The 23172-nt window shown below is 43.4% G+C and overlaps 1 protein-coding gene across 6 annotated transcripts in view; it reads right to left on the reverse strand.

Moving 5' to 3' along the window:
* The window catches only part of DENND1B (DENN domain containing 1B), a 246050-nt gene that overhangs the window by 193582 nt on the left and 29296 nt on the right, over nt 1-23172 (reverse strand). The gene's annotated exons all lie outside the window — the stretch shown is intronic.

Below are 23172 nucleotides of genomic sequence, written 5' to 3' on the forward strand. Positions count from 1 at the left end.
ATTAACCCAGATTTGGAAATTACACCCCTCTGGGAATTCATCTACCGGTGTAGTGAGGATTATTACTCTATGGGTGTTTTCCAGAAACAAGCAGCAATGGATGTTGCCAAGTGGAAATGCAAATCTGTCATTGTAGTGTCTGTACATTATGCCCAGACACCCAGTAAATTAAGCGGACTCTTCTGCCTACAGTATTGCCAAACGTGTACGCTAACTGCGTCTTAGACACACTGTTGGGCGCAGGAGGTGGGGGCATTTGGGAGCACAAATTTCTTTAGTCGAGAGCCATGTCACTTTTCCAGAGCCTTGGTGCTACCAGTAGTATGGACACTCCCTATATTATTGTGAAGAGATGGCGGACCTGATTGTGGATTTGTTTTTTGTGAGCTGAGTAGAAGCTTTTATTTGTGGCATTTTGGGGTACAGAACATTTTGGAACAGTTCACATTTACCTAGCGCTCTATGCTGAGCACTTACATCAGGGTTTCCCTCTAAATCTTCAAAATAAGTGACTCGGATGAAACCCCGGAGGGATCCATTCACTAATGAGTAAGCAGAGTTACTCCGGACACCGTCTCGCTTCTGTTTGGCGGCATCCAGTTTTAAGAGATGCACAAAAATGTGGCCAATGGCAATTTTATGCACACCTAAAAAGACGGTCACTGCCAGATCATAGGCCAGACGGACTCCACAGTGCCTCCATCTTCCTCATTATTGGGAATCTTCCACCTGGAGGTCCATCTGAATTACGAATTTCAGAGATTTACACAGAAACCCCGATGTAAGCGCTTAGCGCAGGACAAATGTGAGCCAAGCCTTACTGTGATCTTTGGGAGGCAGAATGAACAAATGAACAGCAGGTGAAGAATTGGGTTTTATTTCTCACGACGTTCCTCATGCAGTATAATTAGACTGCTTAATTCTTCAGGTCAGTATGATTTTTGTTTGTTTTAACAGCCTTCACTGTAGGGGTTAACTAGTCTGACAGTTTTATAGATCGGGTTGTTCCATAAACGCAATACCAAATATGTGTACTTTTTTTGTTTTTACATAAATATGTGTATTTATTGGTGTAATATTTTTTTGTTCATTTTGTGTTTTATTTGTTTTTCTACTTTTTTTTTTTTTACTTAGTCCCTCTATGGAACATTAACTTTTATTATTCTGTCTGATCACTGGTCTCATGCATTGCAATGCTCCAGCACTGCAATGCATGAGACCTATGATATTACACAGGCATATAGCCTGTTACACCTCGCCAAAGGCTGGGTCTCACAGGCCACTGTACCTGGCACACCAGGAGGTAATTGTTTGGCCTCAGGGTGCCATGACAATCATGGGTTCCCCGTGATTTTGTTATGGGGGTGCCAATAAGGGTAAGAGAGGGAGCCCACTCGCTCTCACAACCTTTGAAATGCTGTGATCGGCAATGCTGTTACCACAGGAGCTCGGCTGTCAGCTGAGACGAGTTCCCGGCAATGATTGTGCAGGAAAGTGCTGACATTTCAGCACTTCCCAGCAATCACATGCTGTGATTTGTCAGTCAGATTGTTGACCGATCGCAGCAATCAGAGAACAGACACCGCTGAAATGGGTGCCTGCATCTCTAGCTATGCCGCTCAGCTGTCAGTGACAGCTTAAAGACATTACTTGCATAGCATATAGGAACTGATACCTGCTCATGACATGCTATACACATCATTGGTTGTTAAGTGGTTAAGCAAGACTGAGTTCAGCTGTTGTTTTTCAAAGTGGATAAGATAAGGAATCAGGGACTATGGGAGATATAGAACCTAATTCCATAAATGTTCAGATATTGTGTAAAACGTAAAGAAAATGAAAATTCACATATCTGACATTTTCTTATAGCCATATTTTATTCACAAAAGAACAAAGCACGCGTATCAGAAGGTAAAGTTTAAAAAACGTAACTCATTTGTAAATTTATGGCAGCAACACATCTTAATATAGTTGGCAAACATTAGGCTATGTGCCCACGTTGCAGAAATGCTGCGGAAATGTCAGCAGCATTTCCGCAACTCCCTGCCGTGGGTAAAACGTATGCTGAATTCGCATGCGTTTTCCCGCAAAACACAAACGTTTTGCAAGCGTTTTTAGCTTGCAGAATGCTTGCGCTTTTCCAAGCAATTTGAAGCATCGCTTGGAAAAGTGATTGACAGGTTGGTCACACTTGTTCAGCATAGTGCTTGACAAGTGTGACTAACTTTTTACTATTGATGCTGCCTATGCAGCATTAAAAGTAAAAGATAGAATGTTAAAAATAATTTAAAAAAATATGGTTATTCTCACCTTTCGACAGCCCCCGATCTCCTCAGCGGCGCTCCCAGTACGTTCCGTTCCCAAGGATGCTTTGCGCGAAGGACCATTGTGACGTCACGGTTGCGTGACCGCAACGTCATCTCAGGTGATTCCCGCAATGCATTCCTGGGAATGGAAGCCGCCGCGTGCACCGCTGAGAGCCGGGAGGACCGCGATTCCGCAAAAATAATGAACATGCTGCAGATTTTACCGCTATGCTATTCCTCATTGGGAAAATCCGCAGCATGGGCATCCCATAGGATTGCATAGGAATGCAGTTTTTAAGCGTTTTTTAAGCGTTTCTGCAGTGGCAAAAACGCGGTGGAAACGCATAAAAAACGCAACGTGGGCACACAGCCTTAAACAAAAAACATTGTTGGTTTCCTTACATTTTACACAGAGTTCCAAATTTTGGGGAACTGGTGTTGTATTAAGTTTGTTATATTTGCTAGTACTATTGATTTATGCAAAGTAAAGTGAAAATGGAGTTACCATGTAATATTTTTCTTGTTTTTTTATATAAAAAATATTTATTACATGTCGTGGAAGATGAGCTCAGGCCTCTTGAGAATCAATGACCATAGACGACTTCTTACGTTTTTTCGGCAGTTGCGTGTGCTTCCTCCACACTTCATGTTTCACTAACTTTACAACGCCATAACTATAGTGCGTCCAGGGACTGCAGGTGCACCTGGACCCTAGAGCTTAGGGGTGGTCAGAAGGCTCCACTGACCAAGAGAAAACCAAAACTATCAAAGACTCATGGTAGTTGGCATCAGGGCCAACAAGCTTCAAGTTATGGCACTGGTCACTTATGCAGAACATTGGGTTTTGTTTGGATCTTTCTGAATTGGTAGAAGTACTGAATTCACAGTATTGAGCACGATTAATTTTATCTTGTTCATTTTTACATTGCTTTACACACAGGAAGCTTGGAGGCTAATAGGATTAAAGCTTCCTTTGTGAATCACTTCCTCACCACAATACGTATACACTCCGACCATGGTAGAAGCTGAGTAATAACCCAACTCCAATATACATTCATACTCATAGAACAAGCCTTGGCACTGTGCATCTCATACAATTGCAAAACCTTTTATCTTCCACCATCTTATTATGAGCAATATCATAATATGATAAAATGAAACTGGTAAGTTCTGTATATGTAAAAATAATTACCGTATATACTCGAGTATAGAAGAAGAAGAAGAAGAAGCACTCGACTTCTGTGGAGGTGACGGTGCTAGTGAACGAAGCCAATAGTCCCATCGATAATAAAATATATCCTCACTGCACTCGTACAGGAGAAGGTTTGCTTCAAGTGGATAATTTACTGGAGAAAAGTGAAGCAACAGGAAAAAATGTAACGTTTCGGCCAATCGGTGGCCTTGATCACAATGTCGCCTTTCGTAGGTTCTTTTCTAGAATTTGAACATGTAGTATTGTTGAAGTAGATAAATATGAGGGTGTATACATACAATCCACACTGAGGGGAAAAAAAAAATTTGCACTGGGGTCCAAAAGACCCCAAGGTAAGAATGCATACAGTGTGCACCGACAGGCAATAAGATTGGTATTTGGTTTTGAAAAAAGAACACGTCCGTGTTTAAATGGAATTACTATGCTGGTCGGCGTTAGTGATACTGTGGAAATGCTGAGATATATATATCCAGGCAAGGAGGATTTATAGCCAAAAGAGGGTTTGGAAACAAGTCCATTGGTGGCACAGCTGTGCCTGCAGATCAGGCAGTTTCCCTGGAGTTGGTGCAGGAGCCAGCGTTGGTGGCCTAATGGGAGATGCTGCTCCTTCTGCTCAGACACGTCTATGTCAGCATCTCCCATTTAGCCACCAACGCTGGCTCCTGCAGCAAACATGAGCCAGCCATGGGGCAGTTATCCAGAAGATTGAGAAATGCCTTATCCCGTCCTTTACCATGGTACTAACAGCTCAGATTATTTCCATCCATCAGCCCCTTAGTAGCCAGAGCTTAGGTGGCTCCTGCCAAGTAGGCAAGAAAGGGGAAAAGTAACACATTGAGAATATTGCTTTGTGTAGGTCTCAAATTTAATAGTAATATTAAATATAACAAGATCAAAAGAAAAGATTGCGGAAGAATTGGAAAAAAAAAAGAAATGTGTCCATTTTCTAAGTTTAGTGTAAGACATTATTTGCTGGGGACTGGTTAGATAATACCTCTGAGGAGCAGGCAGTAGCCACCGAAGGTTGAACGAGGTGAATCTACCCTACAGAAGTTTATTGGGGCCACACACTGCAAAGGGAATGAATGGGCCCTCATCCAATACATGGCAGTCACACTGAGTGCCTATGGGACTGTGTTCCAATATATAGATCTCTGTATTATAGGACAAGGTACATGCATATATCTGTCTACACGTATAATACACACATTATATATATACATACACACTTTGCAAAAGGTTGAAGTGTCTATCCTTCATAAACACCAACACAGATTTTATACCTCCACTTGTTTACAAGTGGGTGGTCCAGTACAGAACATACATAGTTAAGTATATGCCGACCACCTAGTAGAGTTAACATATTCTTGGGAAGTTACATAGTTAGGAAACATAAAACAAAAAGGAAGTAGAAACACACATCCAAACTTGGTTTGCTCACCATGTACGAGGACTAAGAACGCTGTAGTGTTCGAAACACATTGGTATATGTGGAGGGTATTCACTTCAACCTTTTGTAAAGTATGTATATTTTTTCACTTTTTTTTAAAAGTATTTTGTCAGCCACCAATTGTGCAAGTTCTCCCACTTAAAAGATTGAGAGAGGCCTGTAATTGACATCATAGGTAGACCACAACTATGAGAGTCAAAATGAGAAAACAAATCCACAAAATCACCTTGTCTGATTTAACAAGATTTATTTGTCAAATTATGGTGGAAAATAAGTATTTGGTCATCAACAAAAGTTCATCTCAATATTTTATTATATGTACTTTGTTGGCAATAACACAGGTCAAACGTTTTCTGTAAGTCTTCACAAGGTTGCCACACACTGTTGTTGGTATATTGGCCCATTCCTCCATGCAGATCTCCTCTAGAGCAGTGATGTTTGGAGCTTGTCACTGGGCAACATGGACTTTCAACTCTCTCCAAAGGTTTTCTATGGAGTTGAGATCTGGAGACTGGCTAGGCCACTCCAGGACCTTCATATGCTTCTTACGAAGCCACTACTTCATTACCCAGGCAGTGTGCTTGGGATCATTATCATGCTGATAGACCCATCCACATTTCATCTTCAATGCCCTTGCTGATGGAAGGAGGTTTGCACTCAAAATCTCACGATACATGGTCCCATTCATTCTTTCATGTACACAAATCAGTGGTCCTGGTCCCTTTGAAGTGAAACAGCCGCAAAATGTCATAATGGGTTGCCATGGTGATGATAATGCCATCATGGGTTGCCATGGCTACAATGATGTCATAATAGGTTCCCAAGGCGATGATGATGTCATAATGATTGCCATGGTGACGATGATAACATAATGGTTGCCATGGCAATGATGATATAACGGGTTGCCATGGCAATAATGCCATAATAGCTTGCCATGGCGACAATGATGTTATAATAGGATGCCATGTCAAAAATAATGTCATAATAGGTTGCCATGGAGACGATGTCATAATGGTTGCCATGGCGACAAAGTTGTCATAATAGGTTGCCACAGCGACAATGATGTCATAATAGGTTGCCATGGTGACGATGATGTCATAATGGGTTGCCATGCAGACAATGATACCATAATAGGTTGACATGGCAACAATGCCATAGTAGGTTGCAATTGCGAAGATGATGTCATAATGGTTGGCCTGGCGACTATGAAGTTATAATGGTTGCCATTGATGTCATAATGGGTTGCCATGGCAACAATAATACCATAGCATGTTGTCATGGCGACAATGATGTCATAATGGTTGCCATGGTGACATTGATGTCATAATGGGTTGCCATGGCGACAATAATACCATAGTAGGTTGTCATGGCGACAATGATCTCATAATGGTTGCCATGGCGATGACGATGTTACAATGGATGCCATGGCAACAATGTCATAGTGGTTGCCATGGTGACAATGTCATAATGGGTTGCCATGGTGATGATAATGCCATAATGGGTTGCCATGGTGATAATAATGCAATAATAGGTTGCCATGGCTAAAATGATGTCATAATATGCTCCCAAGGCGATGATGATGTCATAATGATTGCCATGGTGACGATGATAACATAATGGTTGCCATGGCAATGATGATGTTATAATGGGTTGCCATGGCGATAATGCCATAATAGCTTGCCATGGCGACAATGATGATATAATAGGTTGCCATGTAAAAAATGTCATAATAGGTTGCCATGGAGACGATGATGTCATAATGGTTGCCATGGCGACAAGGATGTTATAATGGGTTGCCATGGCGACAATAATGCCATAATGGGTTGCCATGGCAACAATAATGCCACAATAGGTTGCCATGAAAACGATAATGTCATAATGGTTGCCATGGCGACAATGATGTCATAATGGGTTGCAATGGCGACAATAATGCCATAATGGGTTGCCATGAAAACGATAATGTCATAATGGTTCCATGGCGACAAGGATGTTATAATGGGTTGCCATGGCGACAATAATGCCATAATGGGTTGCCATGGCAACAATAATGCCACAATAGGTTGCCATGGAGACGATGATGTCATAATGGTTGCCATGGCGACAAGGATGTTATAATGGGTTGCCATTGCGACAATAATGCCATAATGGGTTGCCATGGCAACAATAATGCCACAATAGGTTGCCATGAAAACGATAATGTCATAATGGTTGCCATGGCGACAATGATGTCATAATGGGTTGCAATGGCGACAATAATGCCATAATGGGTTGCCATGAAAACGATAATGTCATAATGGTTCCATGGCAACAGTGATGTCATAATGGGTTGCCATAGTAACAATGATGCCATAATAGCTTGCCATGGCGACAATGATGTCATAATAGGTTGTCTTGGCAAAAATTATGTCATAATGATGGCCATGGTGACAATGATGTGATAATGGGTTGCAATGGCGACAATAATGCCAAAATGGGTTGCCATGGTGACAATGCCATAATAGGTTGCCATGGCAACGATGATGTCATAATGGGTTGCCATAGTGACAATGATACCATAAAAGCTTGCCATGACGATGATGTCATAATGGTTGCCATGGCGACAATGATGCCATAATAGGTTGTCTTGGCAAAAATTATGTCATATTTAGTGATGAGCGAGTGTACTCGTTGCTTGGGTTTTCCCGAGCACGCTCGGGTGGTCTCTGAGTATTTGTAACTGCTCGGAGATTTCGTTTTTATTGACGCAACTGCATGATTTATGGCTGCTAGCCAGGCTGAGTACATGTGGGGGTTGCCTGGTTGCTAGGGAATCCCCACATGTAATCAAGCTGTCTATTAGCTGAAAATCATGCAGCTGCATCAACAAAAACTAAATCTCCGAGCACTTACAATTACTCGGAGATCACCCGAGCAACGAGTATACTCGCTCATCACTAGTCATAATAGGTTGCCATAGTGACAATGATGTCAAAATGGTTGCCATGGCAACGAAGATGTCATAATTAGTGATGAGCGAATATACTTGTTACTCGAGATTTTCCGAGGACGCTCAGGGGTCCTCCAAGTATTTTTTAGTGCTCGGAGATTTAGTTTTCATCGCCGCAGCTGAATGATTTACATCTGTTAGCCAGCATAAGTACATGTGGGGGTTGCCTGGTCGCTAGGAAATCCCCACATGTAATCAAGCTGGCTAACAGATGTAAATCACTCAGCTGAGGTGATGAAAACTAAATCTCCGAGCAGTCATAAATACTCGGAGGTCACCCGAGCATGCTCGGGAAATCTCGAGTAACGAGTATATTCGCTCATCACAAGTCATAATGCTTGCCAAAATGAAGATGTCATAATGGGTTGCCATGGCGACAATGATGCCGTAATTGGTTGCCATGGTGACAATTGTCAATGGTTGCCATGGCAATGATGATGTCATAATGGGTTGCCACGATGACTATGATGTCATAATAGGTTGCCATGGTAACGGTTATGTAATATTGGTTGCCATGGCGACAATGTTGTCATGACAGGTTGACATGACGACAATGATCTCATAATAGGTTGCCATGGCGACGATGATTTCATAATAGCTTGCCATGGCAACGATGATGTCATGTTTGCCATGGTGACAATGTTGTCATAGTGGGCTGCCATGGTGACAATGATACCATGGTGACTATGGCATAAAGGGTTGCCATGGCGACAATGATGCCATAAAGTTTGTCATGGCGACAATGATGTCATAATAGGTTGCCATGGCGATAATGATGTCATAATGGGCTGCCATGGCGACAATGATACCATGGTGACTATGAGATCATAAAAATTTGTCATGGTGACAATGATGCCATAAAGTTTGTCATGGCGAAAATGAGGTCATAATGGTTGCCATGGTGACCTTAGGAACCTATTATGACATCATTGTCGCAATGGCAAGCTATTATGGCATTATTGTCGCCATGGCAACCATTATATAATCGTCGCCATGGCAACCATTATCATCATCATCATGGCAACCTATTATAGTATCATTGTCGCTATGGCAACCCATTAGGACATCATTGTCACCATGGCAACCATTATGACAATGATGTCATAATGGTTGCTATGGCGACCTTGGGAACCTATTATATCATTGACGCCATGGCAAGCTATTAAGGCATTATTGTCGCCATGCCAACCATTATGTCATCATCATGGCAACCTATTACAGTATCGTTGTCGCTATGGCAACCCATTATGAAACCATTGTCACCATGGCAACCTATTATGGCACTATTGTCGCCATGGCAACCCATTATGAAATCATTGTCACCATTGCAACCATTATGACTTCATGGTCGCAATTGCAACCTATTATGGCATTATTGATGCCATGTCAACCTATTAGGGGGTCATATAGTGTCAATAATGTCATAATGTTTGCCATGGCGACTATGTCATAATGGGATGTCATAGCAACAATGTCATAACACAATTATGTCATAATAGGTTGTCATGAAGACAATATCATAATGGTTGCCATGGCAACGGTGATGTCAGAATGGGTTGCCATAGCGACAATACTATAATAGGTTGCCATGATGATGATTATGTCATAATCGTTGCCATGGCGACAATGATATCATAATGATAGCCATGGCAACAATAATGCCATAATAGCTTGCCATGGCAAAAATGATGTCATAATAGGTTCCCAAGGAGACAATGATGTCATAATGGTTGCCATGGCAACAATGATGTCATAATAGGTTGCCATGGCTAAAATTATGTCATAATAGGCTGTCATGGTGACAATGATCTCATAATGGGTTGTCATGGCGACAATGTTGTCATAATAGGTTGCCACGGCGACTTTGATGTCATAATGGGTTGCCATAGTGACAATGATACTATAATAGGTTGCGATGATGATGATGTCATAATGGTTGCCATGGTGACGATGATATAATAATGGTTGCCATGGCGACAATAATGCCATAATAGCTTGCCACAGCGACAATGATGTCATAATAGATTCCCAAGGCGACAATGATGTCATAATAAGTTGTCATGGCGACAATGTTGTCATAATAGGTTGCCATGGCGACAATGATGTCATAATAGGTTGCCATGGTTAAAATAATGCCATCATGGGTTGCCATGCAGACAATGATACCATAATAGGTTGACACGCAACAATAATGCCATAATAGACTGCAATTGCAATGATGTCATAATAGGTTGCCATGGTGACAATGATGTCATAATGGGTTGGCATGGCGACCATGAAGTCATAATGGTTGCCATGGTGACAATGATGTCATTATGGGTTGCCATGGCGACAATAGTGCCATAATAGGTTGCCATGGAGACGAAGATGTAATAATGATTGCCATGGCAACAATGATGTCATAATAGGTTGCCACGGCGACAATGATGTCATAATAGGTTGACATGGCAACAATGATGTCATAATGGGTTGCCATGGTGACAAAGATGTAATAATGTGTTGCCATGGCGAAAATGATGTCATAATAGGTTGTCTGGTGTCATAACAGGTTGCCATGGTGACGCTAGTGTCAGATTGGTTGCCATGGCGATGATGATGTCATAATGATGATCATCTTTCCCCCATTTCACTCTACCCCTCCAAGAGACCTATCCATCAATGTCAATGGCTGCTCACTTACCCCAGTCCCACACGCTCGGTGCCTCGGGGTGATCCTCGACTCTGACCTCTCTTTCAAGCCACATATCCAAGCCCTTGCCTCCTCCTGCCAACTCAAAATTCAAAAATATCTCCCAGATCTGTGCATTCCTTAACCATTAAACCACAAAAACGCTAGTGCACTCCCTTATCATCTCCCGCCTTGACTACTGTAACCTCCTACTCTCTGGCCTCCCCTCTAGCACTCTAGCACTACTCCAATCCATCCTACACTCTGCTGCCTGACTAATTCACCTGTCTCCCCGTTATTCCCCAGCCTCTCCTCTCTGCCATGCCCTTCACTGGCTTCCTATTGTCCAGGGGCTCCAGTTGAAAACCCTAACTATGGCATACAAAGCCATCCACAACCTGTCTCCTCCATACATCTGTGACATGGTCTCCCAATACTTACCCCCACGCAACCTTCGATCCTCTCAAGATCTCCTTTTCTATTCCCCCTCTTATCACTTCTTCCCACAACCACATACAAGACTTCTCCCGTGCTTCCCCCATACTCTGAAATTCTCTACCCCAACACATCAGAGTCTCTACTACCACAGAAACCTTCAAAAAGAACCTGAAGACCCACCTCTTCCGAAAAGCCTACAACCTGCAGTGATCCTCAGTCTGCTGAACCACCGCACGACCAGATCTACTCTCTCCTAGTGTATCCTCACCCATCCCTTGTAGACTGTGAGCCCTCGTGGGCAGGGTCCTCTCTCCTTCTGTACTTGTGTGTGCCTTGTTTTGCTCATGTTTTTTGTACTTGCTTATATTTGCCACTTTCACATGTAAAGCGCCATGGAATAAATGGCGCTATAAAAATGTATAATAATAATAGTCAATGGAAATCAAAATTAATATCCCATGGGGGTTTGGATTTGGAATGATACCCAAAATCAAAGTGGAAAATCATATTACAGGCTGATCCAACTTCAATGGAAATGCCTCAAGACAAGGAAATGATGCTCAGTAGTGTGTGTGGCTCCACGTGTCTGTATGACCTCCCTACAATGCCTGGGCATGCTCCTGATGAGGCGACGGATGTTCTCCTGAGGGACCTCCTCCTGGATTCAAGCAACAGTGATCTCCTGGACAGGCAGCAGAACATTCTCCACGGCTTCTCCAGGCTGTCACATGTGCTTAGTGTGAACTTGCTCTCATCCATGAAAAGCACAGGGCGCCAATGTCTAATCTGCCAGTCTTGTTGTTCTCTGCCAAATGCCAATCGCATGGTGTTAGGCTGTAAGCACAACACCCACTTGTGGATGCCGGGCCCTCATATCAACCTCAAGAAGTCTGTTTCTGACAGTTTGAGCAGTGACATAGATGTTAGTGGCCTGCTGGAGATCATTTTGCAAGGCTCAATGTCACAGGTGTGTCAGAGGCTGAAGACCATTGGTCTACATCTGACTGCAGAAGGTCTCAGCAGTTTGCTTTGCAGACTTCTTCCTGGTCCTTCTGACTTTAGGTCCCAGTGGCAACCTTCCCCCAGCTCTAGTTGACACCTGAATTGGGGAGTTTTTAACTCCCAGCTTGCTGCTGGGAGTTGCTGGTGATATTTCCATTTCTATTTCCCTGTTGAAGTTTGGAGCTATAGCAGTCCGCTATCTTCCTCTTTGGTATTTGGAGGACGTCTTTGTTTCTCTCTGAGTCTACTCAAACTAAGTGTTCCACTTGTATGTGTATCTCATCTGCCTTTAGTTGTGGTGGGGATTGACTAGTGCACATCCTGCCCTTCCTTGTACAGGGCTTACTGCTAGGGTCAGGAAGGGTTCAGGTATCCTGCTCAGCGATAGGTGCTGAACCTATATAGGGACGTTAGGGCAGACAGGGTGAAGTTAGCGCTGCCTAGAGGTCTCCACTTCCCCCTTCGTGTTGAGTTCCCTTCCCCTTATCCCTTCGTGTTGCAATTAGTCTTTCCTACACTGTGCATGACATGTTTGAGTAGTTGGATGCATATAGTACAGTCTCTTGCACTACTGACAGTAATGACACATGACTCAGTAAGCAGACAAAACACGAGAGACCTGGATGATGCGGTGCCCCATGAGCACTTGACCAAGTAGACAACCCATCATTAATGTCACAATCGGCTGAGGGTGAGAATTAAGTGCTACCACATACAAGTAATGGTAATCTCACGTTTTATAGCGCCATTTGAAGCTTTAAACCTAACCACTGATATCTTGGCAGGGAATAGTCAAATCATGAGGGTCTAACTGATATATATGCAGGGGAGGGAAAAAAAGCACACATTTCTTTTGTCTTTTAAGCAAAAAATAATATTTTGTATTTCCATTTCTTGCTGACCAGAAATACTTAAAATTCTGAGATCAGTTCCGAATTTCCTGCTGGAATGTGCAGCAGCCAGAATTTAGATAAGTTCCATGCATAGAGTTAAAAAACTAAATACATAAATACCAAGCTAAAAAAATGCATGGTCTTCAGATACAGAAATGGAATGTGAATATCAAGCAACAACTGACTTTCTGATACAAAACAGGAAATTTCAATGTAGAAAAATCCCCTTCAAATATCTTTATATGATACTGCTCACTACACGCCATGACATGCCATCAGCGTGCACAGTGGAATCATAGAGCAATTTACAGAAGATAATAAAATAATTATTATTTGCATTTCTGAACTGTGAGAAAAGTTAGTGATAGCTCCGCTTGTGTAACCCTGTGATCACCGTTATCAATGGAGACAATGGGGTGATTAAAGGGGTCTACCCTGTCTCAGGGCTTCATGGTGATGTAACCAGCGACAGTACCTCCAGGTGTCAGGACTTAGGAGGACCTCACCTGTCTGGACACTCAGCCTGTCGATAGAGAACACCAAGTGCTGCTCAAAACTCTGCATGTCAGCATGGTAGCGTGCAATAATATTGTATGCACAAATATACTAACAAGTTACAAGTTTGAAGGATAAGTTAATGAGTCAGGCTACGTTCACATTTGCATTGCGTCGGGCGCAGCCGCGGCGACGCATGCGTCATGTGCCCCTATATTTAACATGGGGGGCGCATGGACATGTGTTGTGTTGCGTTTTGTGACGCATGCTTTTTTTGGCGCAAGCGTCAGGGCGCAGAGGACGCAGCATGTTGCATTTTTTTTTGCGCTAAAAAAATGAACGCATGCGTCACAAAACGCTGCGTTTTCCTGCGTTTTGCATGCGTTTTGCGTGCGTTGTGTCGCCGACGCAGCACACAACAACGCAAATGTGAACGTAGCCTTAATGAAATTTATATTAAAAAAAAAATAATAAAAAGAAAAAGTCCAAATAACAGATTGCCACAAACAAGATTTATTATAGTGTGAGGCAGTGACCGGGGTCATATACGAGGGTCGCTATGTGTCCCCCAGGATGCGCTCAGAAGCGTATTGAGGCCGCGGGAGTGCATTGCAGTCACAGGCATAGCTGTGATTACAATGCAAAATAAAAGTAAGTATTAGTCTTGGGCAAACTATTTGTCCAAGGCAGATTTAGGAAAACGTTCCATGGGCTTTTATTTTTGAAACGGACTACAAGAAGGTAGTGGGGAGGTCCATTTCCTCACCCAGCCCGGGTTTTCCATGTGGCCTACGGCCACAGGTTCTTTGGTACAAACCCCTGCAGCAGAGGGTTGGGTGTGTCAGTGTGGAGTTTACAAGGTGCAGAGCAGATGACTCAGCAAAAGCTCAGCCTGTGTGAGGGAACACAGCACCAAGCAGAGCGAACTCCTGGCACCCTGCAGCATGATACCGTAGTGCAGTCACCGTCGGCAAATGGTCGCATTTATGGAAAGTCTTGGTTCCCGGCTGCGATCCGGAGGATATCGTTTGTTTTGTTTGCAAGCTTTGGACATTAAAGCAGGGATGTCACCGAGGTCACGGCCGTTCAGCAAGGCTGGCAATGGAGCCTCAGTGACCGGAGGTAACCTCGATGACGTCACCAACAGTAACTGAGGCTGCTCTCGCAGCAGTTCAGTCACCAGTGGTTCTCAGCCTGGACGGTCGCATTTTGGCACCGTCCAGGTTGAAAATTGTTTTTCCCCCAGACATGAATTATGGCATTATTATAGGAGAACAAGGCCTTCGGTGGAATAGGCGTTAGGTGAGTATAACCATGTTTGTTATTTTTAAATAAAAAAGGAAATCTGTGTTTTGTTTTGTTTCTAATAAAGGACTTTATTCTGGCTGTGTGTTTATTTACCATAGAACTGTAGTATTAATAATGGATAGGTGTCTGATAGACGCTTCTTCATTACTAAGCCGTGAGCTTGATGTCACCTGACAATACAAAGGTGACATCAACCCCACAAATATTAACTCCACTGCCACGGCTACAGTGCAAGTGGGAAGAGCCGGGTAAAGCGCCAGAATTGGCGCATGTAATAGATGTGCCTTTTCTGGGCAGCTGCGGACTGCCATTTTTAGGCTGGGGGCCACTTACCAGCCTGAGAATACCAGCCCCCAGCTGTCTGCTTTAGCAAGGCTGGTTGTCAAAAATGGGGGGATCCCACTAAGTGTTTTTAAATTATTTATTGATATAATTAAAAAATACAGCATGGGGACCCCTTTATTCTTGATAACTAGCCTTGCTGAAGCTGACAGCTGATAGTTGCAGCCCCCAGCTGTGAGTCTTGCCTGGCTGGATAACAAAAATTCAGGGGAACCCAAGCGGGATTTTTTTTTAAATTATTTATTTACAGCGCAGGAGTCAGCTAATGAATACTCTCGTCAGCCACTCCTGCTCTCGCTGTTATTAGAGGCAGCAGGTGTCGGATGATGGGAGAAGTTATCCCATCAGCTGACACCAGTGACCAGAGATTAACTTTATGCCTCCGATCACAGCTGAGTGTTCACGCTGTAGATAGGACACAATAGCCCACCATACACATTAGATGGCTGTCGGCCGGAAGCTATCTTGGTCAGCTCCCCATACATAGGAGCGCTCGTTTGACAGAGTGCTTATGTTCTCTTTGTGAGAGCCTCCAGGAGACAAAACGATGGGCAGTCCGAACTCGGACATGCCGGATCAATATTTTACCCTGCAATGAATTGGATGCATTACAAATTCTGCTCCAACCACCGGCTTACAAAAATCTGGCCACACTATGAACAGTACAAGGTGACATGTCCCTGCAGATATATGTCACGCACAGTCTCCAGTGATAAACTCTTACAATGCTCAATATAGCGGCTGATCACACTGGTCACTGTATGGCGGAACAATTGGATGTCACTTTACAGGATGATGACTAATCTGCAGCACAATCAGTTACATATGGCCGCAGGGTTTTGCAAGCAGAGACTTTTAATAAGATAAGCATGTTTGCACAGTGTAGGAGGAAACCACAGCACCTACAACACAATTAGACTGCGAGCCCTATGGGAGGGCGTGCCATATACATGAGCTTTCTCTCTGCAGCCAGTGCTATATAAATCAGTAGTATGCCACATCTGGATTACACAGTGCAAGGTGGTCTTCTGACCGTAATAACGTGCCAGGTAGTGTAATAAAGCACTGCCTGCTGGAGAACTCGGCACATATACTAAATATACGGGCAGCATGGTGGCTCAGTGGTTAGCACTGCAGCCTTGCAGTGCTGGGGTCCTGGGATCAAATCCCACCAAGAACAACATCTGCAAGGAGTTTGTATGTTCTCCTGATGTTTGCGTGGGTTTCCTCCGGGTTCTCCGGTTTCCTCCCACATTCCAAAAACATATTGATAAGGATTCTAGATTGTGAGCCCCATCGGGGACAGTGATGACAATGTGTGCAAACTGTAAAGCGCTGAAGAATATGTTAGTGCTATATAAAATAAAGATTATTATTCCGTCTGAAATAAAGCAAATAAGAAGCAAAAAGCCGATAACCAAGTGCTCTTCTCACAGACTGAAGCAGTAAGTGCCCCACACAGTCTGGCCTTTCTGTGATAAGACCCTGCAATTGTGTCACACTTGTTGCGTCTTTGTTGTGCCAAACAAAAGAGTGGCTTTTGTGTGGCTTGTCTGAGCATGGCAGAGTAGCCCGCTCTCACAATGCCCATGCTGTGGAGGAGCTTGGACTGGCGGCGTCTCCTCGGTCACCCCGTGGAGGGGGTCAAGAGAATCCTCTCAACCACTGGAGTGGAAACATGGAGAGGACCTCGCAGTATTCCTGATCATCTCCACACCGGGCATATGTGAAGGCTGCGCATTGTTCTGATGACTGGAGACAGCCTTGTGATGAGTCTTGGACTCTGGAGATGCCATTGTGCCCCGCTAGCACAGAAATTCATTGTATGCACGCAGCACTACACGACGAGGCCGAGGATCCCAGAGAAGACCACAGAGCAGCCCTCAAGGATTTCCTGCTTCAGGGTTAGAGTGCCGACTCTTCTGCTAATTCCACATACATGCCATATAGAAATACATGATCCATCTCAATCAGACGCCGCATAACAGGAAGTCACAGAGTGAAGAATCAGCCAGGTTTCAAAAGACCATGTGAATGGGGATTAGCGCAGTCACCCTGCTGGGAGTCAAGGATGGGTCAAAATAAATCTTTAAGGATTAACTTGCTCTGTGCTGGCTCATTCTTGCCCCAATAACCATATGGCAATATAAGCCAACACAGCAATATTTATTTCCAAAACAAAGAAGGATAATATTTTAATTCAAAATTGACTCACCGCAAAGATTTATTTCGTTACATATCACCCTTTACATTGTTTGACAGATTTCAAACATAAAAGTTGAAAAAGAAACTCGCAGACCGTTGAGCCATCTAGCTGGCATCTTAAAGCCTCGCACCATGTTTGCATATGTTACGTATACAATTCATGTTGTAGGGAAGTTGCAGTTCGTGCAGCTGATGTCCTGAAGATTAGACGCCATGAATAAAACCCCATTGGGCATTTAACCAAATCCTGGAGGACTCTTACACTGAAGAACAAAAACCAGCTACATTACATTGTACAGGCAAGCAAAATATATTGTTACAGGGTCATGAAAATCTGAGAATGGAATAACCCGGTCCAGGCGCCGACCCCTAGGGGTGCAACACGGACACAGAAGGCAGCGCCCATAACTCCCACTGACATGGGGGTGACGCCTGAACAGCATTAGTCCTGTCACATGAAAGGTGGACATGGAAAAAAAAAACCTTTAAGCATAAGTTCCCAAGTTTTTTTTATTTTATCACTTGATATCATATAAGGATGTTAATGAATGTATATAAACTATATAGCTGAGAGGTGACTAGTTGAAGAGTTCTCAGCCTCTGGCTCAATGCTTCTGACTATTCCTTCCAAGAATTACTGGAAGTCTCAGCAACCAAACCTCCACTGATGACAGCTTCTGACAAGTCACTATGACTCTAAACAGGGAATCTGTCACCAGGTTTTTGCTACCCCACCTGACAGCAACATAATGTAAGGGCAGAGACCCTGATTCCAGTGATGTGTCACTTGCTGTCAGTTTAATATAGTAATTGTTTTCTCTGTTGCAGATCTAGCAGTTCTCTAAATGCTGAGCTCTGTATAACCCCACCCACACCACTGATTGGCAGCTTTCTGCCTATACACAGCGTACACAGAAAGCTGTCAATCTGTGGTGTTGGCATGGTTGGACTACCTGGCAGCAGGTTTGCTAGTCCTCTAATGATAATCTCCTGCTGATGAAACATTGATTTTATTTAAGGGCAGGGTCCTCGCCCCTCTGTATCAGTCTGTCATTGTTAGTTTGTTTACTGTAAGTGATATCTGTAACCTGTATGTAACCCGTTCTCATGTACAGCACCATGGAATCAATGGTGCTATATAAATAAATAATAATAATAATAATAATAATTTAAATCGCAGTCCATTAAGTGACACATGACTGGAATCAGGGTATCTGCCATTACATGATGCTGCCCTCAGATTAGATGGCAAAAAATTGTTGACAGGTTCCATTTAAGGTGAATGTTTTGTTCTATAGCCTGCCAATAATAGCTTGACAATTATTATTTAAATACATATCTACAGTGGTATGTAAAAGTTTGGGGAACCCCTGGTCAAAATTACTGTTATTGTGAAGAATTAAGAAGGTTGAAGATGACATGATCTCTAAAACGCCTAAAATTATAGATGACACGTTTTCTTTGTAGTTTGGGGGGGGGAAAAAATCGTCATTTTTTTACATTTCAAAAATTACAATAGGAAAATCGACAGATGCAAAAGTTTGGGCACACTACATGTTTAGTACCTAGTAGCACCCCCTTTGCAAGTATCACAGTTTGTAAACGCTTTTTGTAGCCAGCCAAGAGTCACTCAATTCTTCTTTGAGATATTTTCATCCATTCTTCCTTGGAAAGTCCTTCCAGTTCTGTGAGATTCCTGGGTTGTCTTGCATCCTCTGCTATTTTGAGGACTAGCCACATATTTTCAATGATGTTCAGATCAGGGAACTGTGAGGGCCATTGTAAAACCTTCAGCTTGCCCCTTTTGAGGTAGAAAATTGTGGATTTTGACATCTGTTTAGGATCATTATCCATTTGTAGAAGCCATCCTCTTTTCAAATTCAACTTTTTTACACGTTGTTTTATGTTTGCATCAAGAACTTGTTGAAATTTCATTGAATCCATTCTTCCCTCTACCAGTGAAATGTTCCTTGTGCCATTGGCTGCCAACGCCAAAGAATGATTGATCCATCCCCATGCCTAATGGTTGGAGAGACGTTCTTTCCACATATTCTGTGCCCTTTTTTCTCCTCACATACCTTTGATCATTGTGGCCCAAAAAGTTTTATTTAAACCTCATCAGTCCACAGGACTGGTTTCCAAAATGCAGCAGGCTTGTTTAGATGTTCTTTTGCATATTTTTGACACTGAATTTTATGGAGAGGACACAGAAGAGGTTTTCTTCTGATCACACTTCTATGAAGGCCATATTTGTGCAGGAGTTTCTAAACAGTAGAACAATGTACCACAACCAGGGCTGAGGAGTCCGTAAGACAAACCTCTGACTCATCAATTTCCGACACACAGCACTGCCTCACTACTGAGCCTGTTACAAAAAGTGCAGCACAGATTCAGCTCAACTAAAAGCCGAGATCTTTAGATCAGGAATAGAACAACATTTATAGGACATTTCATAACTTTCACAAATTCTTAGGAACAAAATGTATAGCACATTGTGCATTGTACTACTGTACTCAATTTATTATATATTTTACGAGTCAGGTCGGTCCATTTTATCCTGACTCAGACTTCACCAAAATAGACACAGTGTCAGGACTCTGAACATTTTTTACCTTTTGTGCATTACTGCCCTTTTTCAAGATGGCGTCTTTGGTCTCATGTGCACTGTGTCTTCCTGCTATAAAACTCCACCCCAGCCTTCATTCTGTGCTAGAGTATTCTGCCTTGCATCCAGCTCCTGACCTCTGATTACTCCCTGGCTATACACCTGCTCCTGTGAACCTGTGTGGGTATCCTGCTACTCTGCTCTGAGTTCCTGCTGCTTACACAAGTTTCCAGTAGTCCTCCTTCATCTGCTGTTCGTGTTTACTTCCATCTGCATTTGCTGGTCATGTAAGCTGTTGCTGCTTTGCAATAACCTGAGACTATTAACCAGGCCTCCCTGGTTGAGCTAAGATATGATTTGAACTGCCTAATAAGCATATCTATCTGTGTCTGGACTAAGACAAGGATTTATTTGTGTCAAGTATCCTCAAGAATAACTGTGCTTCATAGACTTTCTGCGTGATTGCATTTTCCTCTGAAGTTTCCTATAGACTGCTAAGCTGCGTTTATTATTTGCACCAAGTGTTGTGGACTTGAGTTTCTCTCTGCACCTGTTTGAATCACCGTGTGATAATATAGACTTTACCACTTATAAAACTGTGTCCTGTAGTTGTCTTGTTCCACGCAAAGAGTCTCCTGAGTTATCCCCTATAATTATTACACACAGACTCCAACTAGTGATGAGCGAATATACTCGTTACTCGAGATTTTCCGAGCACGCTCTGGGGTCCTCCAAGTATTTGTAAGTGCTCGGAGATTTAGTTTTCATCGCCGCAGCTGAATGAATTACAGCTACTAGACAGCATACGTACATGTGGGGGTTGCCTGGTAGCTAGGGAATCCCCACATGTAATCAAGCTGGCTAACAGATGTAAATTATTCAGCTGCGGCACAGAAAACTAAATCTCCGAGCACTAAAAAATACTGGGAGGACCCGCGAGCATGCTCGAGAAATCTCGAGTAACGAGTATATTTGATCATCACTAATTCCAACCCCACAGCCCTGACCACAACTCCAGACTCTGCTAAATCTTTCCGAAGATCTTTTGCAGTCAAGTAGGTGTTCTGATTTGCCTCTCTAGCAATCCTATGAGCCGCTGCTGAAATTTTGCTTGGTCTTCCAGACGTTATCTTGACCTCCACTATTCCTGTTAACTGCCATATCTTAATTATATTTGGAACTGAGGAAAAGGCAATTTGAAAATACTTTGCTATCTTCTTATAGCCTTCTCCTGCTCTCTCTCTCTCTCTCTCTCTCTCTCTCTATATATACACACATATATACACACACAGTACAGACCAAGAGTGGACATAGCTCATTTAACACGCTGAAGGCCTCAAAACTATGAATTAACACATGTGGAATTATATACTTAACAAAAAAGTGTGAAACAACTGAAATTATGTCTTATATTCTAGGTTCTTCAAAGTAGCCACCTTTTGTTTTGATGACTGCTTTGCACACTCTTGGCATTCTCTTGATAAACTTCAAGAGGTAGTCACCAGGAATGGTTTTCACTTCACAGGTGTGCCCTGTCAGGTTTAATAAGTGGGATTTCTTGCCTAATAAACGGGGGTTGGGATCATCAGTTGTGTTGTGCAGAAGTCTAGTGGATACACATCTGATAGTCCTACTGAATAGACTGTTAGAATTTGTATTATGGCAAGAAAAAGAAGCTAAGGCTACTTTCACACTAGCGTTGGTACGGGGCCGTCGCCATGCGTACCGACGCATGCTGTGAAATAAAAGCACAACAGGGGCAGCTGATGCAGTTTCTCAACGCATCCGCTGCCCCATTGTAATGTCCGGGGAGGAGGGGACGGAGTTTCGGCCGCGCATGCTCGGTCGAAAATGGCAGACACGACGCACAAAAAAAACGTTACATGGAACGTTTTTTGTGCCGACAGTCTGCCAAAACATGACGCATCCGTCGCACGACGGATGCGACGTGTGGCCATACGTCGCAATGCGTCGCTAATATAAGTCTATGGGGGAAAAACGCATCCTGCAGACAACTTTGCAGGATGCGTTTTTTCTCCTAAACGACGCATTGCGACGTAGGCAAAACGACGCTAGTGTGAAAGTAGCCTTAGTAAAGAAAAATGAGTGGCCATCATAACTTTAAAGGGAACCTGTCACCCCCAAAATCAAAAGGTGAGCTAAGCCCACCGGAATCAGGGGCTTATCTACAGCATTCTGTAATGCTGTAGATAAGCCCCCGATGTATCCTGAAAGATGAGATAAAGAGGTTATATTATACTCACCCAGGGGCGGTCCCGCTGCGGTCCGGTCCTGGGCCTCCCATCTTCTTACGATGACGTCCTCTTCTTGTCTTCATGCTGCGGCTCCGGCACAGGTGTACTTTGTCTGCCTTGTTGAGGGTAGAGCAAAGTACTGCAGTGCGCAGGTGCCGGGAAAGGTCAGAGAGGTCCAGCGCCTGCGTACTGTAGTACTTTGCTTTGCTTTCCTCAACAGGGCAGACAAAGTACACCTGCGCCGGCGCCGCAGCGTGAAGACAAGAAGAGGACATCGTCCTATGAAGATGGGAGGCCCCGGACTGGACCGCGACACCCATCGGATCGGACCACCCACGTGAGGATAATCTAACCTCTTTTTCTCATCTTTCAGGGTACATCGAGGGCTTATCTACAGCATTACAGAATGTTGTAGATAAGCCCCTGATGCCGGTGGGCTTAGCTCACCTTCGATTTTGGGGGTGACAGGTTCCCTTTAAGAAATGAAGGTCAGTCAGTCCGAAAAATTGGGAAAACTTTGAAAGTGTCCCCAAGTGCAGTGGCAAAAACCATCAAGCGCTACAAAGAAACTGGCTCACATGAGGAATGACTTTGTGCAGCAGGCCTTCATGGTAAAATAGCTGCTAGGAAACCACTGCTAAGGACAGGCAACAAGCAGAAGAGACTTGTTTGGGCTAAAGAACACAGGGAATGGATATCAGACCAGTGGAAATCTGTGCTTTGGTCTGATGAGTCCAAATTTGAGATCTTTGGTTTCAACCACCGTGTCTTTGTGCGACGCAGAAAAGGTGAACGGATGGACTCTACATGCCTGGTTCCCACCGTGAAGCATGGAGGAGGAGGTGTGATGGTGTGGGGGTGCTTTGCTGGTGTCACTGTTGGGGATTTATTCAAAATTGAAGGCATACAGAACCAGCATGGTTACCGCAGCGGCATGCTATTCCATCCGGTTTGCGTTTAGATGGACCATCATTTATTTTTCAACAGGACAATGACCCCAAACACA

The sequence above is a fragment of the Ranitomeya variabilis genome, chromosome 8 (assembly GCF_051348905.1).
Source record: "Ranitomeya variabilis isolate aRanVar5 chromosome 8, aRanVar5.hap1, whole genome shotgun sequence".
NCBI lineage: Eukaryota > Metazoa > Chordata > Amphibia > Anura > Dendrobatidae > Ranitomeya > Ranitomeya variabilis.